Source organism: Dermacentor variabilis, chromosome 4, assembly GCF_050947875.1.
Source record: "Dermacentor variabilis isolate Ectoservices chromosome 4, ASM5094787v1, whole genome shotgun sequence".
NCBI lineage: Eukaryota > Metazoa > Arthropoda > Arachnida > Ixodida > Ixodidae > Dermacentor > Dermacentor variabilis.
Genome location: NC_134571.1, coordinates 216,342,323 through 216,369,533, shown reverse-complemented (window position 1 = coordinate 216,369,533; position 27,211 = coordinate 216,342,323). Strand labels below are relative to the sequence as shown.

General features: G+C 44.8%; 1 protein-coding gene across 9 annotated transcripts in view; it reads left to right on the top strand.

Annotated features, from left to right (window-relative positions):
* Window positions 1–27,211, top strand: part of LOC142580110 (FMRFamide receptor-like) — a 1,221,375-nt gene that overhangs the window by 838,573 nt on the left and 355,591 nt on the right. Inside the window, exon 6 of one of the 9 annotated variants that reach the window (XM_075690915.1) lies at window positions 14,545–14,622. The exons of the other annotated variants lie outside the window; for them this stretch is intronic. The gene's annotated coding sequence lies outside the window, so the exon portion shown is untranslated. The remainder of the gene's footprint in view (window positions 1–14,544; window positions 14,623–27,211) is intronic. 9 annotated transcript variants of the gene reach the window in all.

The following is a 27,211-nucleotide window of genomic DNA, read 5'->3' as shown; positions in this document are numbered from 1 at the left end:
GGAGGGAAGATAATCGATGGTCATTAAGGGTTACTGACCGGATTCGAAAAGAAGGGGAGCGTAGCAGGGAGCGGCAGAAAGTTACGTGGGCGGATGAGACTAAGAAGTTTGCAGGGACAACTTGGCCACAATAGCACATGACCGGGGTAGTTGGAGAAGTATGGGAGAGGCCTTTGCCCTGCAGTGGGCGTAGCGAGGATGATGATGATGATGATGATGATGATGGTGGTGATGATGATGATGATGATGACGACTCGATCGTCAAATAGATTCGCGCGCTTGATATTCCCAAAAATGAAATTGCAGGCTTCACATCTGTAATTTTGCTAAAGTACAAGCATCTTCTCAGTCCTCCTCTTAAGGTTAGCTTGACCTCCGCTAAGAATTTAGAAATAAATGACAATGCAGTTAAAGAGAAAGTTTTAAGGAACTAACACTTGGGCAAGTTGGTCAAGTTTTATATCATGTACAGCGCAACAACACACGGATGGAACACAGCGCCAGTCCTGCCATTTTCGCTTCCGTCCGTGTGTTCTTACGCCGTGCGAAGGATGGCAATGGAGGGAGAAAAACTAAATAAAGAAGGCTGTGGTCTAGGACACGTGCGCTTTGATCAATATCGCAAGCTTCGGTGACTGAACAGCACGTAGTAACACAGAAGGACTACTGTTTTACTCGTTCGTTTTATGAAGTTCCTTTTTTATTCCACCATAAGTAAGTAACGTTAACAAAGAGGGTGAAAGCGGTGTGCATCAGAGAGCAAACGGGGACAGCCGATATTCTAATTGACAGTGAGAGAAAAAAACCGAGCTTGGCTGTTCATGTAATGCTCAGGTTAGATAACCGGTGGACTATTTGAGTTACAAAACGCATGCCAAAGGAAGTGGAGCGCATCGAGCACGGCAGGAAACTAGGTGGGGTGGTGAAATTAGGGAATTCGCTGGCGCAAGTTGGAATCAGTTGGCGCAGGACAGGGGTAATTGGACATCGCATGGAGAGGCCTTTTTCCTGAAGCGGACATAAAATAGGTTGCTGATGATGATAACGAAATAAGTTATTTCTTCCTAGTGATCTCAGAAATCAAAACATCATATGTAATATCTTTCTAAGACGTGATTTATTGAGGCAGTAGACGTTGAAACATATATATCAGACCGGATTTTCTTTTATTGATACTGCACTTGCTATTCAAGCGATCCAGCTCATCCTACGTTTGCTTTTTACGTGAGCGAAGAAAATATGGCCGCGCGTTCAACTGCCTGTTTCCTTGTAGAAGAGACCTAAATTTTACTGCGAATCAGTTAAATACAATATGCAACTTTCTAGTACTTGGCTATGCAGCCTGGTAAACAGGGACTAAATAGAGGCGGCATGCGAGCTCTGAAGTTTGAACTAAATGTCATTGACTATCCAGCACAATAAATGTATGTTATAACTGCTGACACTAAACAAACCTGATCAGAAAGCAAAGGAATCCATGCAAATCAATTGCACAGAGTTCAGGATCGTAGTGCAGCAGTAATAGTAAGTAGCAAGAGACGTGGAAAGTGAAACCTGAAGCGATGAGCATGCACAAGAATGTTGGAGGACGAGAAAATAACGAAGAAAAAGATGGATGCGGCATGCCTTACTAACGCAGCGTACCTCACACGAGGAACACAATAGAGCTCTTTTAAGGCACTGACGAAGAAAGAGAGTGTAATCAATTACCCTCAGCCTCAATATCTGCTTTAGTATTGAATATTACTTGCTTCAAAAGCGCATTGTTTCTTGTAGCCTTCCGTGTTGGTCATAATTCTTTAATTCGTACCAATCAGAACAATCCGGCTTACAAATTTGAAGGCCAAAGGAACCCGCATTGCGCTCTGTTTATGTGCACACCCAGTGCCGCAGAGAAGCTCTCCCGTGTTCTGACAGCAGCTGTCAGTTTTAAATTAAATTTGCTGCGTACAGCCGCCCGTTCTTCCTTCACTTGAAGCCGTCGTGGTCGCGACGTTCGGCATATGGCGAACAAAGTCAACCAAGCCACAACAAAAGGCAAGCGAGGGTGACGCGCGCGAAGACATTCCCTCGCATCAGCGCGGAAAATGACGGCAACACGAAGAGAAGGAGGCAGGACGGGAGCACTGTCTAACAAAGTGCACTTATTAGAAAGAAAAGACAAAATAAAAACGCCATCTTCGCGCGCATCCCATGAAGTGACATCATGGAATACATCGACAAACACCGGTGACTCAGAATCTAACCACTGGGTAGACGTTTGAGGCACACAGTTATCATGCTACCTCTGTACATGAAAAGCTTCTGCGAGTTCACATGCTTTGGTACCTTGGCTGCTTGATTATGGTTGCCGTTTTATTACAAAACAGCTTGCAAACACACTCGTTATAATTATTGTACTGAGAGGTGTTAGGGCATGTTGGTCAGCCCGGAGGTAAAGGAAGAGTCAAGAAAACCTGTCGTCTGCCTGTGAGAGCTTTCCGCATTAAATCGCGCTGATAGCTTCCTTGCGTTGCAATACGCTCGGCCGTTCAGCATAGCTGGTACAGTAGTCGCCCACAGGAGTGCGTCGAGTTCTCGTTGAGGTGCGCAATTCCAACCACACCTCTTCGTGCCATGCCCATACTCTCAGGAATTATGTTTTTTTGCGAGTGAGGTCAGTGTGGTTTCGTCATGAGCATTATTTGTTCGAATTTCCTTCGTGTAGTACGGGCCGACTATGCTGAGGCCCGTAATGATTGCCTTCGTGTTCGAAAGAGACACTAGTTTTGCCACCATGCATATTTATGAGCGCGAATTCCCGCAGTGCCATACACAGCGCCGCTATAACAACGGCAAATCGAGCAGATGGAAGCGCCGCGCTGTAAGCCTCCCAAGCGCTGTAAGCGCTGCGCATCTACCAGCCTCCCAAATAGCTTTTCGTACGAATGCACGCGCATCAGATTAGGCAAGCACTTACAACTGAACTTTACCGAATCAGCCGAAAAAGTTTCGTACGCCGCAGAGAGCAGCCAGGGCGCCACCATTGTGCCACGCTGTACGTTGAGAGTGAGGGCGTTTTAGCAACAGATTAAAATGGCACGCTCCACTGCACACAGTCACAGAACATTCGGAGAGAATTTCGCAATTTCAATCAATAATAATTTATGATAACGCGGCTCTCTGCAGCATCGTGTTATTCAGACCCGTCGACAGGCCATTTGCTCGCGCGTACAGGCGTCCACACTTCTGCACGACGGTGTCTGTCCACACGATCGACCGAGTGTGTACCGCCGTTACCCATGCCTCGCCCAGGCAAAAGATCTTTCCTCCTTCCGCCCGGTAGCGCTCCACGTCACGAAGGTAGCGATTCCGTCATTCAGCGATGTCATCCCGGTCGATAAACAGCGAACTGCGGCTCCTCTTCTCGTACTTGAATCCGATCTCGACAAGCAGACGACGCAGAGTACACCGCTTCAGTGATAAGAGATCTATACGCTTCGAGAACTCGTTAGTTATCTTCTCGACCGTCGGTATCGTTGCGGTGAAAGAAATCGTGCATGCATGACCTCAGCGCGCACAACGTGAAGCTGTCATACTTCGTCCTGTGTCTTCTTTTCTCTGCATTTTGTGGGCGGTTTCGCGAGGGCGTCGACAATTTCCCACCCAAAATATGCGACGCTTGGACCTCCCTCCTCACCTTGAACACTGTGCATTCGTTGACACCGAGCATCTCGGCGACAAACGTGGTCGTGGCCTCCACGCTGCATTCAGGCTTCCTGTTACGCCAATACGTGTAGCAGTGGAGGATCATGTTGCGTGAATCGTTATTCAGGATATGGCCACTGTTGTTCTTCTTGTCGAGGCTCCTTTGTGGTGTGGACATTGATGCGACACAAGGCTCGTTCGGCAACAAAGTCCGAAGTCAGCTCGCAGGGCTTCGTGGCGAAAAACTCGCAAGCAATGCCTTGCGCGAACTGGCGAGATTGCAGGCTTGCGGGAAAAAAATAATAATGAAAAGGAAAAGAAATTGTGAAAACACAAAACCAGAAAATATAAACTTTATGCTATTTAAAACCAAGAGTATTTATTTAACACGATGAATGAAGCATTTTTGTAGCTTCCTGCTTCGACCGTATTCCCGCCCCAGGTTTTTAATGGTTGCGATAAATGTATTTTTTAATACAAATACTTTTTCAATAGCAACTGATTCATATTTAGCTTGGGAAACGAGTAGTACATACGCCGTGTACATGTGAACAAGCGCAAAAGCCTTGCAGAGCTGCTCTTCTACTTTTGTCACTTGCAATGAGCTAAAGAGCAGACGATGGGCAGCGTTGTAGAAGGCACGGCGTTATTTTTCTGACGCTATCCGGCATGTGCTGTAGCACATTAGAGGTCTACTAAACCCGTCATAAAATACAAAAGTCTGTATTTGTACCGAGAATTACGCGTTTCAGGAGCACGAGTTTTCGAGCTGGACTATTTTAGTCGCTGAGGCAATCGGCTATCGCGCTTCGGTCATCTGGCCGGGGCCTTCCCTTTTTTCCAAAGTTGTATCCGACAATATATAGAACTGTAGGGAGGATTGAGGAGAAGAGGCAGTTCCCATATAAGGGAGGGGGGGAGGTGTCGTGAGAAATCAAGGAAACCCTACTACTATACGGCGGCGGTTGCGGGGAAACTGGATAAGCTTAAGTTCAAGGTACGGAAAAGTACGTCGCTGCTATTTCTGAAAAATAAACGCCATGCAAATGTGTCAACCGGACAAACTACGCAGGGTGTGCAGAAGCAGAGCCGCATTAATCAAAGCGCACCACAGGGTCCAGGCGACACTACGGAAGCAGTCGACCGTCAAATAAACGCTTCCGTGTCCGCCGCGGTGGCTCAGCGGCTACGGCATTGCTAGAGGTCGGGGATTTCATCCCGACTGCGGCAGCCGCATTTCAACGGCGGCGAAATAGAAAACGCGCGTGCACTTAAATTTTGGGACAGGTTAAAGACTATCCCGGTGTCAAAATTAATCCGGAGTCCGTCACCATGGCGTGCCTCATAATCCGATTGTGGTTTCGGCACGTACAGCCTGTTAATCCAAACTTAATACTTCTGCCACTATGTGACGTGCCATGTGAAGCGATGACTATGCTCAATCCTCTCAGACGTTATGAAATATGGCGCAGAACAGCGCCTCAAGCAAACACCTCTCCTTGCGTGTCCTGTGTACTACGCAGACAAACAGCACTGGTGCCCGCAAGGTAACGTTTAACATCAACTCATCACTCTCGTGTTAGACTAAACGTTGAAGAAAGTAAGCTTAACCGTAAACATCACCACTAATTATCATCAATCAAAACATCTAGCATGGAAAGCTTCGCTTACATCGATTCCCACAGTGCGTGGGATATGCAGATTTTTACAAGGAGTTTGCTTCCGCGAGCGTGCTTTATAAATTTATTTAGTACGCCTATATTTACAATATGGCCGATGACACTAGTATGCTTACTTCGTATAGCTGTTTACTAATTTGATATCCCACTCCATGCGTCGCCTATTGGGCAAAGCTGCGGCTTTCTTTTTGTTTATTAAAAATATTTCTTGGGCTTTCTCAGAGAGGTTCAGCATGGTCCTCTAGATCCATTTTCAGCTGAGTAATTGCGTCTATCTCAGAAGCTGCGCAATAGCATTTGGGGCGATCCGGGATAGAGTGTATTATATATTATTATATATAAAGTGCAGTGCAGCGGTGGCGTAGAGGTAGAACACCCGCCTCGCGTGCAAGAGGTCCGTGGTTCGAATCCCGGTGCCGCGCAATTTTCCACCGGATTAAGAAAAATCCGCGTGTTGATAAAATTGCATAAACAGGATTGGAGTGTGGCCTGATCCCGGTGACCAGAACTGGTAACACACTCCCTCCTCAGAGCAGGATTGGCCACCCTGGTGCAGTACTTGGCCACAACCTCTTATATGAACACAACAATCAAACCCCGGCCCTCAGTCCCCAGCAGCTGCGAAGCAACTGACCACGGCGGCGGTCAGACCTGCGACGCAGCAGAGGGTGCTAAAATCCCTGGCTCCGGACAGGCCACAATTGGAATATGAACCTGGCGACGTTTAACGCTACAACGTTATCTAGTGAGGCGAGTCTAGCACTGCTATTGAAGGAATTAGAGGGCAGTGAATGGGATATAATAGGGCTCAATGACGTTATGAGGACAAAAGAAGCATATACAGTGCTAAACAGCAGGCACGTTATGTGTTGTAGAGTCCTTATGTAGAGTCTAACATGCTCTCAGGAACGGAGGAAGCCTAAAAGCAGTGAAGAAGAAACTAGCAATTGGCAAGAATCAGATGCATGCGTTAAGAGACAAAGCCGGCAATATCATTACTAATATGGATGAGATAGTTCAAGTGGCTGAGGAGTTCTATTGAGATTTATACAGTACCAGTGGTACCCACGACGATAATGGAAGAGAGAATAGTCTAGAGGAATTCGAAATCCCACAGGTAACGCCGGAAGAAGTAAAGAAAGTCTTGGGAGCTATGCAAAGGGGGAAGGCAACTGGGGAGGATCAGGTAACAGAAGATTTGTTGAAGGATGGCGGGCAGATTGTTCTAGTAAAACTTGCCACCCTGCATACGCAATGCCTCATGACATTGAGCGCACCAGAATCTTGGAAAAACGCTAACATAATCCTAATCGATAAGAAAGGGGCCGCCAAAGACTTGAAAAATTACAGACCGATCAGCTTACTGTCCGTTTCCTACAAAGTACTTACTAAGGTAATTGCAAATAGAATCAGGAACACCTTAGACTTCCGTCAACCAAAGGACCAGGCAGGATTCCGTAAAGGCTACTCAACAATAGACCATATTCACACTATCAATCAGGTGATAGAAAAATGTGCGGAGTATAACCAACCTTTATATATAGCTTTCATTGATTACGAGAAAGAGTTTCATTCAGTCGAAACCTCAGCAGTCGTGGAGGCATTGCGGAATCAGGGTGTAGACGAGCCGTATGTAAAAATGCTGAAAGATATCTATAGCGGCTCCACAGCCACCGTAGTCCTCCATAAAGAAAGCAACAAAATCCCAATAAAGAAAGGCGTCAGGCAGGGAGATACGATCTCTCCTATGCTATTCACAGCGTGCTTACAGGAGGTATTCAGAGACCTGGATTGGGAAGAATTGGGGATAAGAGTTAATGGAGAATACCTTAGTAACTTGCGATTCGCTGATGATATTGCCTTGCTTAGTAACTCAGGGGACCAACTGCAATGCATGCTTACTGACCTGGACCTGCAAGGCCGAAGGGTGGGTCTAAAAATTACTCTGCAGAAAACTAAAGTAACGTTTAACAGTAGAACAGCAGTTTGCAATAGGTAGTGAGGCGCTGGAAGTGTTAAGGGAATACATTTACTTAGGACAGATAGTGACTGCGGATCCGGATCACGAAACTGAAATAATCAGAAGAATAAGAATGGGCTGGGGTGCGTTCGGCAGGCATTCTCAGATAATGAACAGCAGATTGTCATTATCCCTCATTAGAAAAGTTTATAACAGCTGTGCCTTACCAGTACTCACGTACGGGGCAGGAACCTGGAGGCTTACGAGAAGGGTTCTACCTAAATTGAGGACGACGCAACGAGCTATGGAAAGAAGAACGATAGGTGTAACGTTAAGGGATAAGAAAAGAGTAGATTGGGTGAGGAAACAAACGCGAGGTAATGATATCTTAGTTGAAATCAAGAAAAATAAATGGGGGGGCGTGTGCAGGACACGTAATGAGGAGGGAAGATAACCGATGGTCATTAAGAGTTACGGAATCGATTCGAAGGGAAGGGACGCGTAGCAGAGGGCGGCAAAAAGTTAGGTGGGCGGATGAGATTAAGAAGTTTTCTGGGACAACATGGCCACAATTAGTGCATGACTGGGGTAGTTGGAGATGTATGGGAGAGGCCTTTGCCCTGCAGTGGGTGTAACCAGGGCGATGACAATGATGACGATGATGATGATAATGATAATGATATAAAGAGTGTATGATTATTATTATACTGGTCCAGCCTGGGAAATATCGTAGTCAAAACCGGCCTGATCCTGGTCTGTATATACCGTGGTCGCATGGGTGACATGGATCACGCAGTCTCATGGACGCAAGTGGTACAGATATTTCCACCGTCTTTTGTGAAAGCTCACTCACGAGAAGTCTACGGGAACGTATAAATCACTGTTGGCGACCCTGGGGTAATTACCTGACTTAGGGCATTTTCGGCGTTTTGACTACTTGCTAATGGAAGTGAAAGAAGCTCTAAAATGCACGCAAGATTGCCGCGCGACTGGCTGATCTAAGCACTTTGCGGGTATTCACGAGCTTCTTTCACGCTTGGAAAAACTTTTATGTAGCACGTAATGAGCAACAGAAAGCTGCATCGGGAGTTTTTTATGTTGCTGTTCAATTTACTCATTGAGAGTTTTCCTCTAATTATAATATTGGAGAAGTTTATTAATTAGTTATTAAGACTTATTATCCAATTAGGCGGAAGAAATAATTCGAGTATCTCCAAGCGACGCCAAACAGCATTACCTTGGGTCTGTTCAGCTACGCAGCATTCCAATATTTTTAAACTCAGGCTAAATTTAGCTAGCACACCCTGTATGTAAGTGCATTGAAGATTTCTCGCGCAGTGTTACCGGGTACTTCAGCCATGGCAGCAAGTGAGAAGCTGGGATAGCCGCATTGAAGGAATATCTCCCAACGGAGAAAAATAATTTCTCTGGTTCTGATCTGCACTGGCGCATCCTTCACAAAGGCATTCAGCTTGTACTAGAAGAGTGGGACACTCTGAGGCTTCTTTTTCAGGAAGCAGCCATGAATGATCGTGTTGTATCCGAGAAGACCATGAACGAATTGACTTACGTCATCGGGACATTTTTAATCTTCATCAGATATGTTTTCCGCTTCTTCAATAAGATAAGTGTACTGTTTTCGTGAGAATCGCATAGCCAGGCTCCAAACAGAGGGCGATAGTATCATCAGTGCGGTGCCGCAGAACGGCGTCAAAAGCAGCGCAATCAAAATTAGTGACATCAGCGCCATGCACCCAGAAGCTTTGCTGCCGTTAGATGTCTACTTTGACGCAGGTTAGAAGCGCTGAATAGCAGCACGGTATTGAAGCAGGCAAACAAACGTAAGTACGAAACTTCCAAGTTTGCTTTTCTCGATGTCAAGAATGTACGTCCGGTTTCAATCCATTTTTTGACGTGGTCGACTTCATAGCCTGATAGTAGTCTCTCATTGCGGAAACCACAGTTGTGCTGCCAATGATACCCACACTTCAGGAGTATGATGCTCACTTACTGCCTTAACCTGGAAGAACTGAACAGGGGTGGTGACCACTCGCTGCCCGCTTTACCTGTCACGTGAAAGCCTTCACGAAAGAAAATCAACGATGTCATTTTGGGCAGGTATGGGGACAACATATAATGGCACGCAAGAATTGAATATCTAGATATCATGTTATCTTTACCACTTTCTAACGCAGAGACTGAATGGAATGACTAGTATGACTGACGTCACGACTGATATCTCTATTATCACTGATGTCAAGACATGAAAGCGGAATAGTCGTGTATGTGAAAACGCGAACGCCGTCCTGGCTACGAAGTCAGCCGTAGCAACGAATGACCGGAATTGTGCAAATATGAAGGTTGGAGAAGGGCGTACTGAACTGCATCGCAAGAAATTCTACTAAAGAGAGACACGTGGCGCTGTTTTGCCAGAGCTTAAGCATGTTTTCGCTTTCATTGAGTGTTCCTGTTTGTTAGCTGTGCACGGGAGCTCTAGTTTAGCAATACATTGCTCATAAACCAGGTTTTCAGTCCTCTCCTTCGCTACCATATTGAAACATTATTTGTTTATTTTGTATCTTTGATTACCTCAGGGCTTCTTTACGAAGCATTATAGAGCGAAGCGGCTTCAAAGTGGTGATACAGGTAGACAATACAGTAGTACACAATGCGTACACGCAAAAAAATGACTTGATTAGCAACACTCATAGAAAAAAAAAACATAAGGCTGCTACAATGATAGCTAAAGTCAATGCAACTACAGCAATATAAATATTTATTTACTTATTTAGCAAACCTGACAGGCCCTATGGGGCATTGTGTAAGGGGTGTTACAAAATCAAGGAATAAAATAAAAAAGAGTAAGCGGCCTTCTGAAGTCTAGTACAAAAGATGCCTCAATTCAGGGCTCATCAACATTACTACAAAGATCAAAACTTCAATAATACTATGAATAATAAGAATAACTAGGAATAATGAGAACATATATATCCAGCAAGCATTCTCACAAAATAAAAAAAATATATGTAGTCGAACAGGTTATTATAACAATTCGCGTGACAGACGAGGTGTACATTATGCAATGTTGGCAATAGGTGAGTCTCGAAAGTGTTCTACGCTAGGGATTGCTACTAATTCGGCAGGCAGGTGGTTCTAGTTGCGAGTTGTTTTTTTGCAGGAATGAGTGAGAGCAACTGACTGAGCTGTTATGTGGCTGTGATCTACTTATTCGAGATATAATGAGCAAGTCTGCTTCAGAGAGGCCTAAGATAATGATTCTTATTGTATATTTTATGAAATAAACACAACCGTGATATTTTACTGCGAGCTGCCACATCGGGAAAGTCTAGGGCAATTTTCATGCTATAACACTAGCAAAGTAATCGTAATTACTTTAGATAAAACTTAGTGTTTGATTCTGAATTCTTTCCAAACGATTGATTAGGGTGACAGTACCGGGGTCCTATATTAAAGATGCATATTCTAAGAACGACAAAAAAGCTGAGCCAGTTGGTAAGGATTCATTACGCAAAGAAGAGGTGAGGTTGACAACTGCTTAGAGAAAGCCTTAGGTGATAGCGTTATCAAGATATTTCGTTACGTTAATGATTACATGATTTTCTGCAATAGAGAAGAATTCGACTGCGCTGCTACCTCAGTATGTGAGCAATTTAAACTTTATGGAGGAGGATTAAAATTTACCAAGGAATTTACTCAGCGACGCGTAATTCAGTTTATTGACATTTCCTTGGTCTTCGAACAAAATCACGTTTGTTGGCAGTACTCCCCATGATTTTTGAAGCCGTTGCTAATATACAAAAAGGTGATCGATTGTCAGTTTCAAATTATTGGCCCGTTTCCATAACATGCAGTTGCTGTAAGATGTTGGAGCATATTTTAGCCGGTTACCTGCGAAAGTTCCTGAGCGATCATAAGCTTTTGTCTGATAATCAGCACGGGTTTAGGCAGGGGTTATCCACAGTAACTCAGACTGTTTTGTCTGTACATGAATTTGCGCGGCGGCTTGATATGTCCGGGCGAACGGACATGGTTTTCTTTGATTTCAGGAAGGCCTTTGATAAGGTGCCCCATGGCAAACTTCTCTATAACATAGAATGTATGGGTATACCAATTTTTATCATTCAATGGATTCAAGCCTACCTTACAGACAGACGGCAATATGTGGAAATTAATAAGACCGCTTCTAGTGTTGTTAATGTTCACTCAGGAGTTCCTCAGGGAAGCGTGCTGGGACCATTGTTGTTTTTAATATATGTAAATGACTCTGTTGCGGTTGTTCCTGAAGATGTCTCTGTTAAGTTATTCGCATACAACTGTGTTGTGTTTAAACAAATTTAATCAAAACATGACCACAGCTCTGTACAAAAAGCAGTTTTTGCCATTGAAGAATGGTGTCTGGAATGGGCTATATAATTTAATAGTGAAAAACTGTTCTCTTACGTATCACTAGAAAAAAGTATCCCAGTTGGCGTCCTTACTTTCTTCGCGGCAACATAATTTTGGATGTTGAGAAATGTAAATATTTAGGTGTAACACTTGACAATAAGTTAAAATGGTCGGCTCACATTACTAATGTTTCTACAGCTGCGTTACTAAAGCTATGGATTTTGCGAAGAAAGCTAAAAACTGCCCCTGAACACATAAAAAAATTGGCTTACGAAACGTGTGTGCGGTCTTTACTTGAATAGGCTTCAGTAGTGTGGGACCCATACACGAAAAAAGATATAATGATTCTTGAAAAAGTCAATAGAAAAGCGGTGAGGTTTATATACGGAAAATACGATAGGGAAGACTCTCCCTCGCAGTTAATGATCTCAAATAACATTCATACACTAGAAACCCGCAGAAACATTAATAGATTGATATTCTTGTTTAATAGTTTAACAGAAAAAAATAAGCTCCAGCTTCTAGAGTGCATTAAGCGTCCTCTAGTGAGAAGGACTCGGAGCGTTCGTGAGCATTCACTTGCTCCCCTTTTTTTCCAAAACCAACAGTTTTAAATACAGTTTTTTCCCTAGAACAGTGCAAGATTGTAATTCGTTACCGGCATCTTTTTTTCCTCACAAAGTTTTTCTGATGCGTTAGATCGTCTACTTACCTGATAATATGGATCTTTCGTATCGGTGTGCTGCTAATATTGCATAATCTTATTCTTTTGGTTTATTCTTTTGATATCCTTGTGCTGCTAATATTGTATAAATTTTATTCTCTAGGTTATGTACCAATTTAAATTCATTAATGCTTGGGCCAAGCAATGGCCTGCAGTATTCTTAAATAAATAAATAAATAAATAAATAAATAAATAAATAAATAAATAAATAAATAAATAGTAGCAAAAACGGAATTGCCATGTCGTGCCTTAAGTCTTCTCTGACCAGATCCTGCATGCACAAAATGAGCGCCAGTTTTAACGCGCAGGTCCCGCGCCTATTACAAGCAGGTTATCCTAGTGTAGCAGTGGCAACTGTGGCTGAGCGCCTAAAAAGTCGGTTTCAAGGGGGACGTACGTGATTACAGAAAGCAGTAATAGCTAAAAAAGAGTAGTGGCTATTCCGAACATTCATTCAGTGTCGCACACGCTTAAAAAAGTTGCAAGTAGATATGTGAGATATGCGCTGCCGCACGGACGAATAAGGAGCACGTAAAAGGCAAAAAAGAACAGATATTTGTCCAGTGAAACACATTAAGAACAACAGTTTTACTGACTGTCGTATGGGTGTGGTTTATAAAATTCCCCTTAGCTGTGGCCGGTTCTACGTAGGACAAACGGGGCGGTGTATCAATCAAAGGCTAATGGAGCATGAAAGGTCGTTAACCGGTGGATCGCCTTCTAATCTTTCCCTGCATTGTCAAGATTGTCACTGCACGCCAGAGTTTGATGAATGCGTGATATTGTACAGGCATAAGAATGAAGATACGTGTGTTATGGTAGAGGCATGGCATATATATAACGGTGGAAGGGCGTGCGTGAGTCAGCCTTCGATTACCTTACATAAGGAAGAGATTAAGTGCCTTAACAGTTATCTCTCACGTAGGCCGGCACGTGTACCTGATTGACACGTGGTGACACCATTCCTGAGCATGCGCAGATGAGTTTTGTGTCTTCTTTCTTTTTTCGCCTCAGTGCTCCCTTCAGTTGATAGTCGGTGTTCGTGTTGTCCAGTTCTTTACTCTTGTGTCCTGTCTGCACGCCTCAACTCTTCTTTGTATAATACATATTCTAAGTTAAGTCCGATGTATGTTATCTACAGTTGCTTTTTCATAGACGATGGGGTGAGAGAAATGTTACCTTTTTCAGTAGCCGAGAATCCGATTAGTCTTGCACTTTACATGATCGATGTGCAGTTCCCATGGGAGGTTGGTAATAATGTGCACTGCAATATACTTGTAGGAAGAAATGGAATCAAGTGTGAAGGTATTAAGTAATACGGACAAGAAGATCGGTCTCGTGACGCCCCTATTGCCTTTCATTTAGTAATGTTGAGTTCCTGGTGCCATATCCCAGCGCCAAACAATAATGTTACGAAAGTCAATTTGAACGGCGACATTCAACACAGGCGACAGTATTATTATTATTATTATTATTATTATTATTATTATTATTATTATTATTATTATTATTATTATTATTATTATTAATATTATTATTATTATTATTATTTACTCTCGCTCGTACAATCAAGTTATGTTACTGGCATACACCATAGAACTCTAAGTGTCGTTTATACAGCCTCGACCCATCACTGAAACTTAAGCTACCAGCCAACCTTTCACGACGTGACGCAACACTGCTGTGTCGGCTGTGGGCAGGAGTAGCACTCACCAACTCCTTCAACTATCGTATTGGAATAGCGGACTCACCAATGTGTGTGCTAAGTGCGAGTGTGAAGAGACCACCAGTTATCTTCTGTGCCACTGTTCTCGCTTTGACAACCAACGCCAGACTCTCCATTGTGCTTTGTATAGACTGGATGACAGGCCATTTACAGAAGCAAAGGTCTTGGGAGCCTGGCCTCACAGTTCATTAGCCCAGAAAGCAGTTCGAGCGCTTCTTCATTATCTGAAGGCAACAGACTTGAGTGTTCGACCGTAGACATGCTGCACCTAGCTTAGTACATGTGCAAGTGCGCTATAGACTCATGTTTTCTCTCTCTCTCTCTCTCTCTCTCTCACTCCCTTTCCGCTCCCCCCGTGTAGGGTAGCAAACTGGACTCAGTCTGGTTAACCTCCCGGCCTTTCCCTCTTCCCTTCTCTCCCTGTCTCTCTACGTGTGACGTAAGTTACATAAAAATTCGAAAATGATGATTTACGGTCTCGGTCGATTATAAATATATAGACCTTCATTTATTATTGCCTTTCTTTTTACTTGAATATTGGTTAGTTGGTTGATTATGTAGAGTTCAATGGCGCAAAAGCTGCTCAGGTCATGCTGCGCCAGTCACACAACAAAACAAAACGCAACGTTAAAGCAGGTAAACCTGCGTTGCGTTTTAGTTGGTGTAAATCAGTTTTCTCTAGAAAGTCCAACAGGTTAGTAAATGGCACTAGCGGGTCACCTGCTAGTAATAGGGCAAGGTATAATGGTATATGTAAATTAGACAGGTTATGTAAAAACTTTCATCTCTGCTGTCGATGTGTGCACATGTCATTATGATGTGAATGACTGTAAGGGGTTCATGAAATTTTTCGCAAGTTCGCGGGTTTTCTTTTCGAAGGAGAAAATTGTGCGCCAGATGTGTGGTGTCCACTCCGAAGCCTACACAAGATCACCTCATAGAAACGCTGCTGGTGCCTGCATGACTTCCACTCGCCAGTTACAAGTTTAATAAGATGTAGTTTGTTGTTAAACAGTAGTCCCGTTTGCGTTGCCATTTTTACGTCAAGAAATTCCGAATCGCGTTGATATTGTCTTTATACAAAAGTGTTGTGTTTGTTATGTATTTGTACCCTGCGATTGACGCGCATCTGTTCGCTGCTTCATTACCTAGTATCCCAACATGGCTTGGTGCCCAGAAAAACCTAATTGATCTGCCGTATTTCTTTGTGGTTACCATGTTTAAAATATCCCCTAAGAGGGGTTCACATTTGGATTTCACGTGTAGAGCCTTTAGTGTGCTTAATGAATCAGTGTATATTACTGTGTTTTGGTGTTTCTAAACGATGGTGTTTTAACTGCAGTCCACATTACGTACGCTTCGGCTATGTAGACAGAGGCATGCTGTGGTAATTGAATACTTGCTTCCCAATTTTCCGCTACGGTCCCCACACCCACGTGTTCTTGTGTTTTAGCGCCATCAGTGTAATATTTCATGTAATTTGGGGGTTTGTCCTGAAGAGCGCAGAATTCTTGCTTAATATGTTCATGTGGGGTGTCTCTTTTCTTTATATGTGTCTATGTCCAACCCCATAACGATGCAAAATCGTACCACGGGGGCAAACGCTGTTTACATGAATATTGCACTTAAATTTTTTTTGACACGAAATTAAGGCTCACGGCAAAACATAGGGCCCTGTCGAGGTCCGCGTAATGTAGATGAGGTATTTTCAGCCGTAAAGGGCTTGGTCATGAAGAACTGGTTTACAAAACTGGTAGAGCAACGGTTCCACAAGTCTCAGGCATAGTGAAAGCGGGCACTTGTCTGAGCAGGTGGTGATGTTTCCAGTTCCCTTTGTGCGCGCCGTATAGGCGGATGCTGATCGCGTGAATTTCTTTTTTTCTGAATTATAAGGATACTCCAAGTGAATTTTTGCCGTCGGTGTCGCCGTGAGGTAAGCGAGATAAGCTCCCCCTGCGATACGCATGCTGTAGGTGAGAGGCAAAGCCCGCGAGCTAGAGACGAGAAGGATGGCGGCTTTGCGCGGCGGCTACTCATGCGCGCGAGGGCTGGAGCCAGGAGATTTGTGGGAGCTATGGGGGGGGGGGGTGGAAGGGGAGCGTCTCCGCTTTTATTCCGGTCACGGCTGCGCTATCTAGAATCATGACGAAGTGCATATACCTTTTGCTCATATCTGTTTATTTTATGTTCCTTGTGTGTATGTTTATTCGATGTAGTTTTATTTCTTGTGTATATTTCATGTTTGTGCCCCCCCATGTGATACCCTCGTGTGAGGGCCCTTAAGGGTAATGTAAATAAATAAATAAAAATAAAAAAATCTGCCACTGCACATTACCTCCAAAATAGGATGCGCGTGGCCACGCGCATGCTATCTTCGAGGTAATCTGCAGTGGGTTCGAAGGCTGGCCGATCCTAGATAGCTGATGGCTTCGTGTGCGCTGTGTTCTCTCGCGCCTAGTTCGAGAGCCAGCATGAACGGGAACTTGCTCGCCCTTACTGGTGCTAATCACACAAGCATTCTGACAGCGAGCGTTCGCGGTCATCGAGTTAGATGTGTTCGTGTTTGCTTGTGCACGCGTGACAACGTGTATATTGATGTATTTAGTAAGCGAGTGTTTATAGCAGTTAATGTAGCGGATAGACCTAGTGACCCTACTTCGCATTACTGTCTAATAATTTGCTATTGCATTCGATGCTTCGCCTTTCGGGCGGAAGTGCGACTTTCTTCTTCCCTCTTTTATTGCTGAGCGGTAATTCTGCGTGTTCTTCACCTCAGAGGAATGAAAGATTTTGGAGCGGTACCGGCCGCTTGTCGAAACATCAGCAGTCATGGAGGCATTGCGGAATCAGGGTGTAGACGAGCCGTATGTAAAAATACTGAAAGATATCTATAGCGGCTCCACAGCCACCGTAGTCCTCCATAAAGAAAGCAACAAAATCCCAATGAAGAAAGGTGTCAGGCATGGAGATACGATCTCTCCAACGCTCTTCACAGCGTGTTTACAGGAGGTATTCAGAAAACTGGATTGGGAAGAATTGGGGATAAGAGTTAATGGAGAATACCTTAGTAACTGGCGATTCGCTGATGATATTGCCTTGCTTAGTAACTCAGGGGACCAACTGGAATGCATGCTCACTGACCTGGAGAGACAAAACCGAAGAGTGGGTCTAAAAATTAATCTGCAGAAAACTAAAGTAATGTTTAACAGTCTCGGAAGAGAACAGCAGTTTACAATAGGCAGTGAGGCATTGGAAGTGGTAAGGGAATACATCTACTTAGGACAGGTAGTGACTGTGGATCCGGATCATGAGACTGAAATAATCAGAAGAATAAGAATGGGCTGGGGTGCGTTTGGCAGGCATTCTCAGATCATGAACAGCAGGTTGCCATTATCCCTCAAGAGAAAAGTTTATAACAGTTGTGTCTTACCAGTACTCACGTAAGGGGCGGAAACCTGGAGGCTTACGAAAAGGGTTCTACTTAAATTGAGGACGACGCAACTAGCTGTGGAAAGAAGAATGATAGGTGTAACGTTAAGGGATAAGAAAAGAGCAGATTGGGTGAGGGAACAAACGCGAGTTAATGATATCTTAGTTGAAATCAAGAAAAAGAAATGGGGGGGGGGGGCATGGGCAGGACACGTAATGAGGAGGGAAGATAACCGATGGTCATTAAGAGTTACGGAATGAATCCCAAGGGAAGGGAAGTGTAGCAGAGGGCGGCAGAAAGTTAGGTGGGCGGATGAGATTAAGAAGTTTGCAGGGACAACATGGCCACAATTAGTACGTGACCGGGGTAGTTGGAGAAGTATGGGAGAGGCCTTTGCCCTGCAGTGGGCATAACCAGGCTGATGATGATGATGATGACCGGCCGCTTGTATGCCGCAGGCATCATGCCGGTGGCACAAAAGCACCGTGCGCTGGACGTTATTACACCACTTTTGTTCAGTTGAGCGCTCTACAGTTTAAGTAGTCTAGTTGAAATGTGCCTATCAGAAATAGTTACAGAATTTCAGGACTAGCCTAAGAAGTACGTAACATTTACAGCGAAGTTTTCACTACAATTACAAGCACTCGTAAACGATATTTGAATGTTCTCTCAGGGTCGCTAGAAAATTGAAAAATTCACCTAACTTAAGTTCAGAGATCTTGGGAGGCGTGTTATAGAACCGACGCGCAGGCGAATTTTCAATCGGTTTGGTAACAGGGACACTAAAGAAAAGAAACTAATTTTATATATATATATATATATATGTGTGTGTGTGTGTGTGTGTGTGTGTGTGTGTGTGTGTGTGTGTGTGTGTGTGTGTGTGTGTGTGTGTGTGTGTGTGTGTGTCTGTGTGTGTCTGTGTGTCTGTGTGTGTGTGGCGAAGAAGAAGAAACATTATCTTTCGGCAAAAAAGAAAAACGCAGCAGCAGACTAAAACAACTCCTATATTTATATGTCCAGGCCGGATGGTTAGGGGGGGGGGGGGCGAAGAGAAGGCGCAAGCACGTTCTCTTTGGCAAAAAAATAAAGACGACAGAAGTTTGTTTACAAGTAGAGCCATTAAAAAAACAGCATTTACGTTCCCACAGCGACGAATTTATACCATTGTCGCTCCATCGTGCGTGTTTCTGAAAAAAAAAATACGGAATCGGGCTTCCTATGGTTACGAAAATGCTATGTGACTGTAATATAAACACCGTGGCGTAGCTATGTGCCAAAACTTCGACAGCGTAAAGCAATTCAAATTTGTTCCCCTTATGTTGAGCCGCTGATTGATTTGGGGTCCTGCTTCGCTCAAAAGATGTTTGAAAGGAACTGAAAATCATAGCTTCGTGGTACGTCAGTTCTCTCTGTAGCCCTCGCACCGCTGCACCTATCATTAGTTGATCACGCTGGAGAATCGATGATGTAGGCGAACCCAAACAGAGTTACTTGAAGGCGCCGTTGTCAGATATACGGCGTCGGATGCCGTGCCCGCCTACGCAGTTCGCCGAGGCACACAGACGAGTACGTAGCTGTGAGAGAAACGAAAAGCCTTCTGTCTCCTTGCTCGTGCTCCTGCTTTGCACTTGTGTCTCTCAGAAGAGTTGCGTGATGTGGTTAGAGGCACGGTCACACTTGAGAAAAGTCCCATACTGCCGCATCTACCGCACAAAAGATGGGTTTTCGAACTATTTTTCGCGGCATGGCCGTGCACCACAGACAGAGCATACCAATGAGAACGAGAGCTTCAGTCACGTGCGCAGAGCAGCCAGTGTCATCCGGACCCGCCAGAAGGCTCATTTTACACTCGCGTTAATCTGGGTTCAAGGATAGACTAGAGTACACGGTCGTAGCGCACTCTAACGAGGGGAGGCAATACCTTCAGTATGTCAAGGGACTGCCACAGCGCACAACCGCCAGTTGGTGTGGACGCTCTGCTGCACCTGCGTTTCATCGCCTTCGACGCACCGCGCACCTTTTTCCTCTAGTGTGGCCATAGCTAAAGTAAAGCGAGAATTGTTTTTTTTTGCCTTTCCTACCTGAACGCAAATCTATGAACCATTTGCAAAATTTTTTGCCAATGCGCGAGAAACCAATTTTCAAAGAAAGTACTTTCACCCACTGACTAGCCGAAAAAAAAAAACAATGCAGAAACTCCACTGGATTTATCTAGTTGTAAGGACAGCCGAAAATTTCAATTTGCCCACCTCCAAATAGAAGTTGTCCCACCCCGAAAAAGATGCAATCTCACCCCCAAATTTCATTTGGCCAGGCCCCAAATTGCAAGTTGGCTCACCCCCAAACCGGCGTGGGCGACGCAGGAGCGTTTTGTAGACGGAAACCTCTCCTCCGGTCTCCATCCGTGCCAGACGTCATGAATGCTTTGTTGGCCCAAACTGCGGCCCAGCCCTCTCTGCAGATAATTCCTTTCTTTTCTTGCTCGCCCAGATGCACTTCTATACTTCCTTTTCTCTAAAGCTAATGTGCCCCATGCACCCCTTTTTCGTGTAGTGACGGGGATGCGCCACCATAGAGCATTATTTGCGGTGAGGGGGAGGGTCTCTCCTAGTTCGAGAAGGAGAAGTGCTTTTCTACCCTCCTCACCATGTCGCCCGTTCGAGCACGTGTCCCCCAACATCGGTACGAGGGGGGACTGCGCGCATTAAGCCGCCATCTTTCTGGGATCAGCCTTCCATATTTTCCCTCGCACCTACGGCAAACGGCGCATGGGGCGCGATGTCATCGGACTTGATACGGAAACTCTGCACGAAGCCAACGGCGGCTACGAAAATGCCACTGGAGTATCCATACAATTACTAGCGCACTTAAGATACTTGGCAAACCGTGAAGGCACGCTGGTGTGGCGAAACCGCGATTTCTCCGCTGAAATTCATAATTGAGACTGTGACAGCTACCATCTTTTCTGATATTCAATTCAAAATAAATTACGGGGTTTTAAGTGTCAAAAGCACGATCTGGTTATGAGGCACGCCGTAGTGGGGGACTCCGTATTAATTTTGACCGCCTAGGATTCCGTGACGTACACCGAAACCTAAGTAGACGGGTGTCTTTGCATTTCGTCACCATCCAAATGCGGCTGCCGTGGCCGGCATTTGAACTCGCGACCTCACGCTTAGCGACGCAACACCAAAGCCCCTCAGTAAGCACGGCGGGTGCTGTAATGCCATCGTTGTCAGAGCGTTGCCGTCACGCAGTCTGTATTACGCATCCGTCGTCGCACCATCGGCTTCATGCTACTGTGGTCGTGCCATAGCCGTCATTCCAGCTTCGTCATCCAGTTGTCGTAATACTATCGTCGTCCCGCCATCGTGGTTAGGCCATCCTCATCACTCAAGAATCGTCACCTCATTGTTGTTTTGCAATCTTCCTGATGCTGCCATTCTCGTACGGCACCTTGGCCTGCGAGTTTCATAGCAAAATGGGACGATATTGGAGTATGTCCGATACAGCCGAAGCAACGGAAGTGTCATTATGATCCCAACATCTACCCGCCGTTGTGGCTTAGTGGATGTGGTGTTGCGCTGCTGAGTACGAGGTCGCGAGATCAAATACCATCCGCGGTGGCCGCATTTCGTTGGGGGACGAAATGCAAAAAAAAAGAAGATATTCTTGCATAGGGGGCTCGTTTACGACCCTCATGTGGTCGAAATTTCCAGAGTCCGCCACTGCGGCATTGTTCGTAATCAGATTGTGGCTTTGGCTCGTAAAACCCTGGAATATATGTTAAAGTTTGTTAATTTAATCGTTGAACTGCTACAGCAGTTAAATAATCGTAACTTCAGGAATACGGTTTGTCACTACTTTGCTCGAATGCTAAACGCATTACCATCGACAGTCATTGTCAGATGAGTTGAACCGTAACTATTTGCTTGTTTTGATTTCTTGTGTTTCTTCTTGAACTGATCTATTTTTTTTCTGTTTCGTATGCATATAATCACGTATGCCGGTCTCTCAATGACCACATTTTGGTATGCAGCGTGTACTAAATAAAAAAAATGACAAATGATACACCCTCGCCTTAAGGGCAATATAGCGAGTACATTGTTTGTCATCATCGCAGTGGGCCTTGTGAGGCAATGAGCCTACGAGCGAAAGTGGGGACACTTTCTTTGGAATGTTGCAGTTAAATTTCAAACTCAACGTGAAACGGTTACCTGCCTTGCTTTTCAGTGTTTCACCGCGACACCGCCGTGCTTGCGCGTGTGTGCTCCTCCTTGTTTCGTTCTGTCTGCTAGCGAAAGGTGGCAGTAATTGTATATTCGGAGAGGAATGGAGGCGGTTGATGATTGGGATTCACTGAAAGCCTAAAGTGGTGCACGGTAATTATGAGCTTTCGAAATATTTACTGAATATTCGTTTTTATCTATTTCCTTGCGTTACACGAACCACATAATTAGTTTTTCAGGTCTACTCGCTGACCCAAACTAGCGAAGTCGCTTATATTTGGTTCAAATAGCGAGCATATTATGGATAATTTACGAGCAACGCTTAAATTGTGTTGGTCAAGTAACTGCTTTGTAGGAAACTACTCACACAAGTGTTCTAGAAGGTTAGAAGCGCGTTTAACCAGCCGCGGAGGGCATTTGCCTAATGTCATGAGAAAAATAAACGCACCGCAAAGTTCACAGTTTGAGAAAATAATTATATTTTATACGCGACGCTTCTAGGGCTTCAACTAATATTTTCGAAAACTTTTTAAGGAAGTTGCTATAAAGCGTCTAACGGTGGTTGTCCGCGATATTTCCCAATTTCAAAGAACTATAGGAGTTGAAAACGTTACATTCTAAGGGAATGAGGTCATCCTAAGAGCTATATGGGGAGAAATTTTTATGTTCGTGGCCTCATTGTAGTAGCTTCGATGGCGCAGCCGCACGGAGGACCTGCCGCATGAGGCCTAAACGGCCAGGGCGCACAGCGCCGCAAAGAAGAGCCACACTGCTCAAGACGGGGACGATACAAAGAATGGCTTTATTCCAGCGAGTGCAAACGCAGCAGGTGTACTTACAGCATTTGGCGCTGAGTGGCACTCTGACGTGACCGATTCGAAACCGAAACTGGATGCCGACGCAGGATATTACGTCACATCTCCCTTGAGAGAAAAAAATCGCCACTCGCTCTCCTCGCAACAAAGCAAGTCATGAGTGTCGGAAGAACACAGAAGTGTAAGCGCTACACAATGAAGATTTTTCAATGTAAGTTCTGGACATGTTATTTGTCATTATACAATGAACAGGATTTTCTACTAGTATGACTAATGGACATGTATCATTTAGTTGGCGTTGGCCAAATGAAAAAATAATCGCAGCGGGAATGCTGCTCACTGCATGCCATGCTATTGAGTTAACCTGAGTTGACTAAAGAGCACATGTTAGGGCTGTAACAGGCGTGTTTGGTGACTACATCTTTATGCAATAGAAAAAATTCAGGCGCATGTACCTATCAAAGACTTTTTTTTAAGCTGACATCTTTGGCTTCCCCATTTTAAGAAAAACACACAACATGAAGACTGCAAGTCAACACGATTGCACTGCAGTTTTGAAGAGTTTCAGTGCCCGTCTTGAGAAGACGACGGGATGCACACTTGCATACACATATCACACAGCAAAAAGAATTCACAGAGTACAAGAAGACAGTGCGAACATCTGTGTGTCCACGGGACAGCACTTATGCGAGCCTGACTCGAGACAGCTCTGTGGCTGTTATGGATTGGAGATTGTGCGTATAAAGCACTTTACACTCCCAAGAAGTAGGCATAGTCCCCTCGTGAGGATGCTAAAGACCTAAATAAACTTCAAAACTTTTTGGCATGAAAGACAAATTCGTATGGCCGCTATTACCGTAGTGAAAATGTGCATACTACATGCTTATGCTGCAAGAAATGTAACGTACAAGAAATGTATGAGGACGGGGACGCTAAGAAATCAAGGGAAGTGTTCCTACCACTAGGGCCCACTGACAAATCTGCAGTATAGCAGTCAGTACGGCGTGCGCGTTGTACCGTCTATGCTGCCAGAAATCCCGCCATTTGAAGGATATTACTTATGCACTATTTATTACTGTTATTGTGGATACTATTATGGACTATGGGAAGGTTGAAACCTCTGTAGAGGTTTCCTTATACCGTAGGTTGTCTACGACGTGTAGACCTACGCAGGACAGGTTCAGGTTGTAGAGGAGGAACAGCGGAAGTGTTACTCGTACAGGGACTGGAAGGTGTGTCAGTGTCCAGAGTGCTTTCAGCAGGAGTGTCTTGGGGAGGAGTGTCGTACGGACGGTCAGGAGACTTTTCTGCACGGGGTGAACCCGGTGGTGGTGGTGAAACAGGCCGTTGCAAATAAGTGGCTGCTGCAGGAAAATGGGTACCAGTAGAACTGGAAGAAAAGGTGGAAGACTATCGTCAAAGGATGTGTCGTCATTGAAATGACTCCTTTCATTTATTAGTCATACCATAAGAAGCCAACAAACACTAACACCAAGGACAACATAGGGGAAATTACTTGTGCTAATAAATGAAGTAATGAAACGATAAATTAATGGAAATTAAAGTGGATGAAAAAACAACTTGTCGCAGGTGGGAACCGAACCCACAACCTTCGCATTTCGCTTGCGATACTATACCAATTGAGCTACCGCGGCGCTGTTTTCCCATCCACTTTCTTGGGTATTTATGTGTCCTAGTAGAACGCTGGGAGTGTTAGCCAGCGCCGCCACTTACAGACCTTGGCGGCGGACGTGGAACGCCCTACATGCCGCAGGCGTCACGAAACCTTCGCATCGCACGCGAAATGCGAAAATTGTGTGTTCGGTTCCCACCTGCAGCAAATAGTTTTTCCATCCATTTTAATTTCCAATAATTTATCCTTTCATTACTTCATTTATTAACACAAGTAATTTCCCCTATGTTGTCCTTGGTGTCAGTGTTTGTTGGCTTCTTATGATATGACTAATAAAAATCGGGTCCCTCGGTTAACCCCCTTTCTTCTCGTTTATTACATAACGAGGGTCCTGAATCCGGCAACATTGATGCCTTGATGGTTTGTTGACCGTTTGCCATCACCCAAAAAGATCACGTTCTCGTGACGTCCGCGGCATGAAGGGCGTTCCACGTCCGCCGCCAAGGTCTGTGAGTGGGGGCGCTGCCTAACACTCCCAGGGTTCTACTAGGGCACATAAATACCCAAGAAAGTGGTTGGGAAAACAGCGCCGCGGTAGCTCAATTGGTAGAGCATTGCACGCTAAATGCGAAGGTTGTGGGTTCGGTTCCCACCTGCGGCAAGTTGTTTTTTCATCCACTTTGTTTTCCGTTAATTTATCGTTTCATTACTTCATTTATTAGCACAAGTAATTTCCCCTATGTTGTCCTTGGTGTCAGTGTTGGCTTCTGATGATATGACTAATAAAAATCGGGCCCCTCGGTTAACCCCCTTTCTTCTCGTTCCTTTCATTTATTGTTTCACCCTGACGTGCCGAGTACTTCACCAGTTCAGAAGCATTCCAACGCTTGCCATGTTCAAGCTGGAAATTACTTCGACCCACTTTGCGATAAATCTTGGACGGACCGGAGTATTTAGGACCAGATTTCCGTGAAGTACGTACCCTAACCAGATCGCCTGGCTGAAACTGAGGACATTTGGTCGCGCGCCGACGATCCATATGCTTATTACTATTTTCCTGTTTTTGACTCTGCACTTCCAGGCGCAACCTTGGAGAAGCAAATTCAGGATGAATTGGAGGCATGTTTGTGACGTCCAGACGAGTTCGTGGTTGTCGACTATGGAGCAGCATAGCTGGAGACACACCGGTAGTCATATGTGGAGTAAACTTGTAAATTTCTAAGTACTTTAAGAACGCAAGCGTGAGGTCTCGTTGTTGCAAAATAGCAGTCTGTATGAAGTCTTTGAGGACACGGTTAAATCTTTCTACCTGGCTATTGGCCCGTGGGTACTAAAGAGAAGACAAGAAATGCTTAATGCATCTTTCGTTGAGGAAGTTTTCGAAGTCTGCAGAAACAAACTGTGGTCCATTCTCTAACACTATAGCATCAGGAAATCCTTCTCTACTGAATATGGACATGAGATTGCGTATGTTGGCCTCGGATGTGACGGAAGGCATAAAAGCAACTTCGGACCACTTGGAATGATAGCCAACCATGACCAAAGCAAAACGTGAATATTGTGGAGCACGATCAAGGGGGCCTATTATGTCTATGGCTAACTTTTCCCATGGTCTTAACGGCCATTCGACAGGTTGTAATGGAGCAAAAGATGGCTTGGCAGATTTATCTGCTTGTTGGCACACAACGCAGTTTCCCACAAGTTCCTCAAGTTGCCTATCCATGTGACGTCACCAGTAGATGCCTCTTAATCTGAGCTTGGTTTTCGTGATGCCTAAGTGACGTTCATAAGCAATAGACAGGAGTGTCTGACGTAGGGAAGCAGGAGGAACGCTACGTTCACCTTGGAGAAGCAGGTTATCCACGTAGGACAATTCGGACTGTACAGCAGCATATGCCTGTAACTCTGGCGGTAGGACCACCCCAGTTCTCCATCCTTTCGATATTTTGACTTATAATGCTTGGCACACTGTATGTGCTTGTGTAGCTGCTTGAAATTCCTCCTTTGTGATACAAGATGAAACTAAAGACGCTATTTCCTCATCTAGTGCTGGTTCACATTCGGGAGGGGCAGGTAGGCGTGACAATGCGTCCGCAATGACATTTTGGTCACCTTTGCAGAACTCAATGGTGAAATTGTAATATGTCAATCTTGCATTTCACCTTGAAATTCTTAATGGTCGCTGTCCAGGCCCCTTTGAAGATAACAATGCGACTAGAACTTGGTGATCAGCTCGTAGAGTGAACAGTCGACCCCACAAGTAAGCATGGCAGTGTTCACACGCAAACAGACATGCCAATGCTTCCCGTTCGCCTACGAAGTATCGTCGTTCTGCGGAAGATAACGTACAAGAAGCAAAAGCTACTGTAAAGAGCTCATTTCCGCATATTTGCTGTAGGACCTCGGCATTGTAATAAAATAAGGGCGGTATAACGTAAAACTATTTTAATATGTTTTTATTCCAATCTCCTGACGTCAAATTTTTGTAACTGCCGACGCAAGCATTGGGCTGTCAACCGCAGGGTTGTCTCATCAGACCAATCAAACGCTCTCTTCGTTCATAGGAGGTCACTTTTGTTTGCTTGAAAAACAAATAACATTGCCTACACTGAGCGGCTTGTCTTATTTAATTGGCTCACAAGAGGCGAGGAGCACGCTCAAGTGGAGAGGGATTCGATGGGGCCGAGCCAGTGCAAATCCATAACCGGATGAAGGGGCTGGTGCCGGTGTCTGCGATTGGTCCGTTTTCATTTACTTAGCTTGCGGTGGTTCGTCGACGATCACGACGGCATGCAACAGAGGCTTAAGAATGACGCTAAAACGGTTCCTCAGCAAAGAATAGCTGGCAGAACGAGGTCGTAAACGGGCCGAAAGTGCTTGAAAACGCTACACTGGGACGCAAAATGTTTTATTAGGCGCAA